Genomic DNA, 6,678 nt, shown 5'->3' with positions numbered 1-6,678 from the left:
TGGTGGCGCAGTAGTTAAGAATCTACCTGCCCATGCAGGGGACACAGGTTTGAGCCCTAGTCCAGGAAGATCCCACATGCCACGGAGCAACTAAGCCCGTGCGCCACAACTACTGAGCCTGAGCTCTAGAGCCCGCGAGCCACAACTACTGAGCCTGTGCTCTAGAACCCTCGAGCCACAGCTGCTGTAACCCACGCACCTAGAGCCTGTGCTCTGCACCAAGAGAAGCCACTGCAATGAGAAGCCCCCACTCGCCGCAACTAGAGAAAGCCTCCGCGCAGCAATGAAGACCCAACACAGCCAAAAATAAATAAATAAATAAAATTTTTTTAAAAAGGCAGCACCTGGGGGCTGGCAGATTGATGCACCGAGTCTTATATGAACACACACACGTCTACTTATTATCCTGCATGTCAGGACCATGCTGGACCTGGGGCTGCCCAGACAGAGTGGGGCCTGCATCACCCTTCCCAGGAGGGAGGGTGGAGGGAAACCCTGCATGACCTCTGAGGCTCTAAGAACCCTTGACTAAGGCTGAGCAATTTGAAACAATGAGTGACCAGAGCAGACATTTCACTCATCCATCAATCAGAATCCAGGGCTGGAGGAGCAGAAAACAACGGCCTAGCTCAACCTTGACGCTAATCCTGACACTGATCCTGACCCTAAACTCTGCTCCTGACCCGAAGCCCTGACCTAACCTTAGCCCTAGCCCGTACCCTAAAACTGTACCTTACCCTAACCCATACCCTACCCGTATCCTACCTGTACCCCAATTCTAACCCATACCCTAACACCCACTCTAACACAGAACGCTAACACTCTGAGACCAAAACCATAAACCTTAACCAATAAGCAAAACCATAACCATAACCAAACCATAAAATATATTCATTAACCATACCCATAAATAAGTCATAACCATAAACCATACCCATAAAACGTAAACCCTAACAGCAACCATACACAGCCCCAGCCCTCCCACCAGTCCCAGCCCTAATGCTAACCCTCCAAACCACTTACACCAAGCCAAATCTAATCAAATTATACAAATACATCTTACAAAAGAAAACTAGGGAATTCTCTGGTGGCCCAGTGGTTAGGTCTCTGTGCTTTCACTGCCAAGGGCTCGGGTTTGATCCCTGACTGGGGAAGTAAGATCCCACAAGCCATGGGATGTGGCCAAAATAAATAAACCAATAAAACTTTAAATGGATAATGCCATAAGCAGGTATCTCTACACCAGAAATTTCAGGTTGCTCAACATATTAAAAGTAAGCAATGTATTAAACCACAATAATGGTGTGAAGTAAAAACACATAATCATATCAATTAATGCAAAAAAATATCTACAATGAAAATCCAGTGTTATTTCTTGATAAACACTCAAGAAAGCAGGACTAAAAGGAAATTTGTTCCATATGTTAAAGAGTAGTACAAAAAGCCACAGAAAACATCATGCTCAATGTTAAAGACTGAAAGATTTACTCCTGAAATCAGGAACAAGGCCAGGAAGCTGGCCTTCATCACTGTTACTCAGTAGTGTATTGGAAGTTCTACCCAGAATCTTGAGAAAAAAAATTAAAGGCATCCGTGGGTGAATGGAAAAATTAAAACCGTGTCTCTTCACAGAACATAGGTCACATCATCTTATGTACAAAACTACCTATAATCAGCAAAGAAATTATTTGAGCTAATCAACTAATTAAGCAAAGTTATAGAACAAAATATCAATTCATGAAAATCTATCTTATGTGTATACGCTAGCAAAAAATAATCTGAAAAAGAATTTATGAAAACAATTCCATTTTTAATAATGTCAACATCAATATTTAGGAGTATATTTAATCAAGGTACAAGACTTGTTTTATGTATGTAAAGCTGTATGTTTGAAGTTACTGGAAAGTAAATTACTTTTCAAAACATCATGTATGTCAATAGCACGCCAGAAAAGCAGAGAAAACATCAAACTTCCATATAGAAGCCAAGCTTTACCCAGATCCAGTGCACCCAAAGTCCACATGTAATATAGAGGCACTGTGGCAAGGTTATATTAGGAGCCACCGTCCTCGGTGTTGTGGACGTCCTGGATATGGTAGAAACAGTGGGATTTTGGAATTCCAATTTTCCACTTCATTCCACAAAAAAACTATTAGAACTAATAAATGAATTCAGTAAAGTTGCAAAATCAATACACAGAAATCAGTTGCATTTCTAAACACTAAAAATGAACTATCAGAAAGAGAAAGAAAGCAACCCTATTTACAATTGCATCAAAAAGAACAAAATACCTGGGAATAAAGTTAACCCAGGATGTGAAAGACCTGCACACTGAAAACTTTAAGACATTGATGAAGAAATTGAAAAACACACCAATAAATGGAAAGACATCCTGTTCTCAGGGAATGGAACAATTAATATTGTTAAAATACCCATTCTACCCAAAGCAATGGACACAGTGAATGCAATCACTCCAAAAATTCCATGGTATTTTCCCCCAAAATAGAGCAAATCCTCCTAATATCTGTGTGGAACCACAAAGGACCCCAAAGAGCCAAAGCAACACTGAGAAAAGAGAACAGGCTGGAGGCATCTCCCTCCCTGACTTCACACTACATTACGAAGCCACAGTCACCAAAACAGCGTGGAACTGGCTCAGAACAGGCGCGGGGACCAGAGGGACCGGACAGAGAGCCCAGAATTCAACCCACACGGACGGGGTCGGTTACTTTACGACAAAGGGACCAAGGACACACAAAGGAGCATGACAGTCCCCACAATAAATGGTGCTGGGAAAACTGGGCACCCCATAACTCATGCTGGCTACCCTGCACACAAGCCTGACCAAAAGCCCAGCTTTCCACACCAAGCCCTTCCTCGGTCTGCACACAAGCCTGACCAAAAGCCCAGCTTTCCACACCAAGCCCTTCCTCGGTCACATGAAGACGGACCCCCTCAGCAGTCAGTCGCCCACAGGAAGCTTCTCCCCACTTTTCCTCACTGTCTCTTCACCTTTCCCTCAGGCGTCACCTGGGTCCTCAGGAAACCTAGTTCCCTAGTCAGCGTGGACGCAGCCCCACGTTGCCCTGAAGCCGAAACCCCAGAGAGTCCTAAGGAGACGGAGCTCCTGTCAGCAGAGACGCTGAGCCGGTCGTCCCACCCGAAGCCCCCGCCCCCGCGCCTGAGGAGGTTCCACTCCTCTCAGCTGCGCGCAGAATCGAGCTCGCAGGGAACGAGCATGCGCTGTGGGTCAGAGAGGCGAGCTCGGCGCCACCCTGTGGTCAGTTCAGGAAGTGCAGGCCGCGCCTCCCTCCCAGATCACTGGAGACAGCGCCCCCTACTGACAGAACTGCTGAATCCATTAAACTGGAAATTCAAACTAAAATGGAGTCTCTATCCCAAAAGTTTTCTAAAATTAGCTAAGGAACAATTAATTGGAAACCATTTGGAATGAACTGAACGTAGATGCAAACTTTACAACTTATACCAAATTCACTCAAAGTTATTCAGAGGCAAATTTTATTTTATTTTAATTTTTAATTTATTTTTGGCTGCATTGGGTCTTCATTGCTGCATGTGGGATTTCTCTAGTTGCATCGAGCGGGGCTACTCTTCGTTGCGGTGCGCGGGCTTCTCATTGCGGTGGCTTCTCTTGTTGGGGAGCACGGGCTCTAGGCGTGCAGGCTTCAGTAGTTGTGCCGCGCAGGCTTAGTTGCTCTGCGGCATGTGATCTTCCCGGACCAGGGCTCGAGCCTGTGTCCCCTGAATTAGCAGGCAGACTCTTAACCACTGCGCCACCAGGGAAGTCCACACAGACAAATTTTAAATACAAAACAATTCAAAATTATAGAAGAAAATTGACATGAGCTTGGGTTTGCCCATGTAAATCATGAGCTTTGGAGTTTTAACACACAACACAAAAAGGCAATCTAAAAATGAAAACAAGCAATAACATGGACTTAATAAAATTAAAGATTTGTACTCTGTGAATGACCTTACTCAGAAAATCAAAAGACAAGTCACAAACTAGGAGAAAAATATTTGCAAACACTTATCTAATAAAGGTTTTGTATCAAAACATACAAATAACTCTAACACAAACAACCCCATTAAAATAGGGAAAGATCTGAATGGACATCTGGCCAAAGAAGATACACAGACAATACACAAAACTATGCCCAGGACTAGGGGGCAGAAAAACAATGGTCCTGCTCAACTCCCTGAGCCATTTGTGACTGTGGACTAGTCCTGTCCTTCATGGGGGTCTCAGAGAGATGGAGAGAGAGGAAGAGGAAGAGGGCCAGTTATGCTTAAACCTAACCCTAACCCTAAACCCTAACCCTAACCCTAACCCTAACTCTAACCCTAACCTTAATATTAAAAACAAATTAGTCAATGAAATAACTATATTCACAGGTCAAAATAAAGTATGACCATCCCAGTATTTGCCTCAAAATTCCATGATAAAATCCAAAATGCATTCAAAATTAAAATAACTTGTAGAAAAGTAGGATAAAATGTTACATGCTTAACCTAGTAAAAGTAATTATAACCCTTGGTCCATAATCATCCTGTATAATGGTTAAACCTTGTGAACTCACTCTTTGTGAATGGAAAGGAAACAGGATAACTCTTTTCATCATCTTTGTACCAGAGGAGATGATCCACAAAACAGGGCAAGGAAATGACTAGCATAAGTTTGGGAAAGGAAGAAACACAATTTTCCCATTAGATGTTATTATTTTGTGTACATAAACTCCAAATAACCTAGGGTTTAAAAAGTAGAAATAAGAGAGCTTTACAAGGTAAGTGGATAAAAATATCACTATACAATAATCACTTGTATTTGTTTATATCAGAAACAAACTCTATTACAAGATAAAGTTTAAGGTTGAGATACTCTACAAATAGCATAAAAGTATCAAATGACTTCAAATACAAAACACATGCGAGCAGTAAGAGAAAAGTATATCAATTTCTTAAGAAATATTAAAACCCTAAATAAATGTAAAGATATACTACATTCAAAGACTCAAAGCTTTAATATGTTAATGATGACAATTTTTCAGAAATGATAATATGGATATTACAGAATCTAAATCTAATTCTGAAAAATGATTTTCCCAACTGTAGAATGTCTATGATATGCATAATGTCAAGAATAGTCAAAGCAATTTTTAACAGAAGAAAAATGTGTAAACAATTTTTCCAGAAGGTATCAAGAGAAATCATTATAAAGCTAAATCATTAAATACAATCATTTTGGTCCAGGAGGCCCCTACAAAACACATTAGAATTCCTGGAAATCACCCTACACATTTTTCTAGTCCTGATATATGATGGAGGAAGTAAAGAAGAGAAGTGGGAAGAGTCTTTCACAAACATGATGTTCTTTTCTACAAATGATCTCACATATTTCTGATATAATGCCATCATTTTCGCATGCATTGAACATCTAATTATAAAAACAAATCTATTAAATACTTTGGAATTAATATAGAGAATATCTTCAAGAGTTTAGGCCAGATACATTTTCCTCAAATGTTTAAAATAACAAGTGAAGATAAAAATATTAAAAGATTTGACCACATTAAAGTTAAGACTCTAAAGCGAGTGTAATAACCAGCCCTATGGAGGAGGAAGATAATTGCCACAAACATAACTGCAAATTCTGGTGTGCAGATGCATTAGGGTGTGCAGATGTATTAGGGTATGCAGATGTGTGTGGGCTAAAAGATAGTAGAGTTAAGTATAAACCAAAGGAAAACAAGGGAAAGAAAAACAAAAGGACAACAAATATTCCTCTGAAAATAGAGGCTGGTGGAAAATCATGGAAACAGCAGAAATACTGTAATTAGTAGCAGAAAGAGAAAAGGGTGATGTACGTTGCAGAAGTAGATAAACGGAAGAATGGAGAAAATGACTTGAAATATTAATTCATAGGAAAAATGATTGGATATATACTTAAAAGAAACAAAAGGCTCTAAAAAATTTAGTGCATGAAAGTTGAAGAGAAAACACAACCAAGAAAAGAAGCAAGGAATAGAAATAAAACAGGGGTTAAGACACACTCTTAAGGTGTAAAGGGCCAAGAAGAAATAATAAAAGAAAAAGGACAAAAAGGTTATGCAATCAATACATGATATATTTTGATCTATAATCAAGTATATTTGATTATCTTAATTACATGAAAGAGATTTTGGGGTTTTTTTTAAATGAACAAATATTAAAGAAGAGAAATGGAAATGACCAGGGAAACCAAGAACGAAATTTAACGAGGAAAGAAGAATTTAGTTAAAGTGGAATTACTAGTCGAATAGAAAAAAAGATAAACAGAAGAAATTTTTAAAGTTGCTATAGTAAAACCACAATGTAATCGTGCCATAAAAAATTAATACAAAGAAGAAATTAAAATAGAGGGGGGAATGCAAGAGATATGAGCATGACTTCAGATTTAGAAAGAAGAGAATAGGGGCTTCCCTGGTGGCACAGTGGTTGAGAGTCCGCCTGCTGATGCAGGGAACACGGGTTCGTGCCCGGGTCTGGGAGGATCCCACATGCCGCGGAGCGGCTGGGCCCGTGCGCCATGGCCGCTGAGCCTGCGCGTCCGGAGCCTGTGCTCCGCAACGGGAGAGGCCACAACAGTGAGAGGCCCGCGTACCGCAAAAACAAACAAAC

The sequence above is a fragment of the Physeter macrocephalus genome, chromosome 8 (assembly GCF_002837175.3).
Source record: "Physeter macrocephalus isolate SW-GA chromosome 8, ASM283717v5, whole genome shotgun sequence".
In the NCBI taxonomy this organism is placed as follows: Eukaryota; Metazoa; Chordata; class Mammalia; order Artiodactyla; family Physeteridae; genus Physeter; species Physeter macrocephalus.
The sequence above is the reverse complement of the archived record's forward strand: the minus strand, read 5'-3'. Positions refer to the sequence as shown.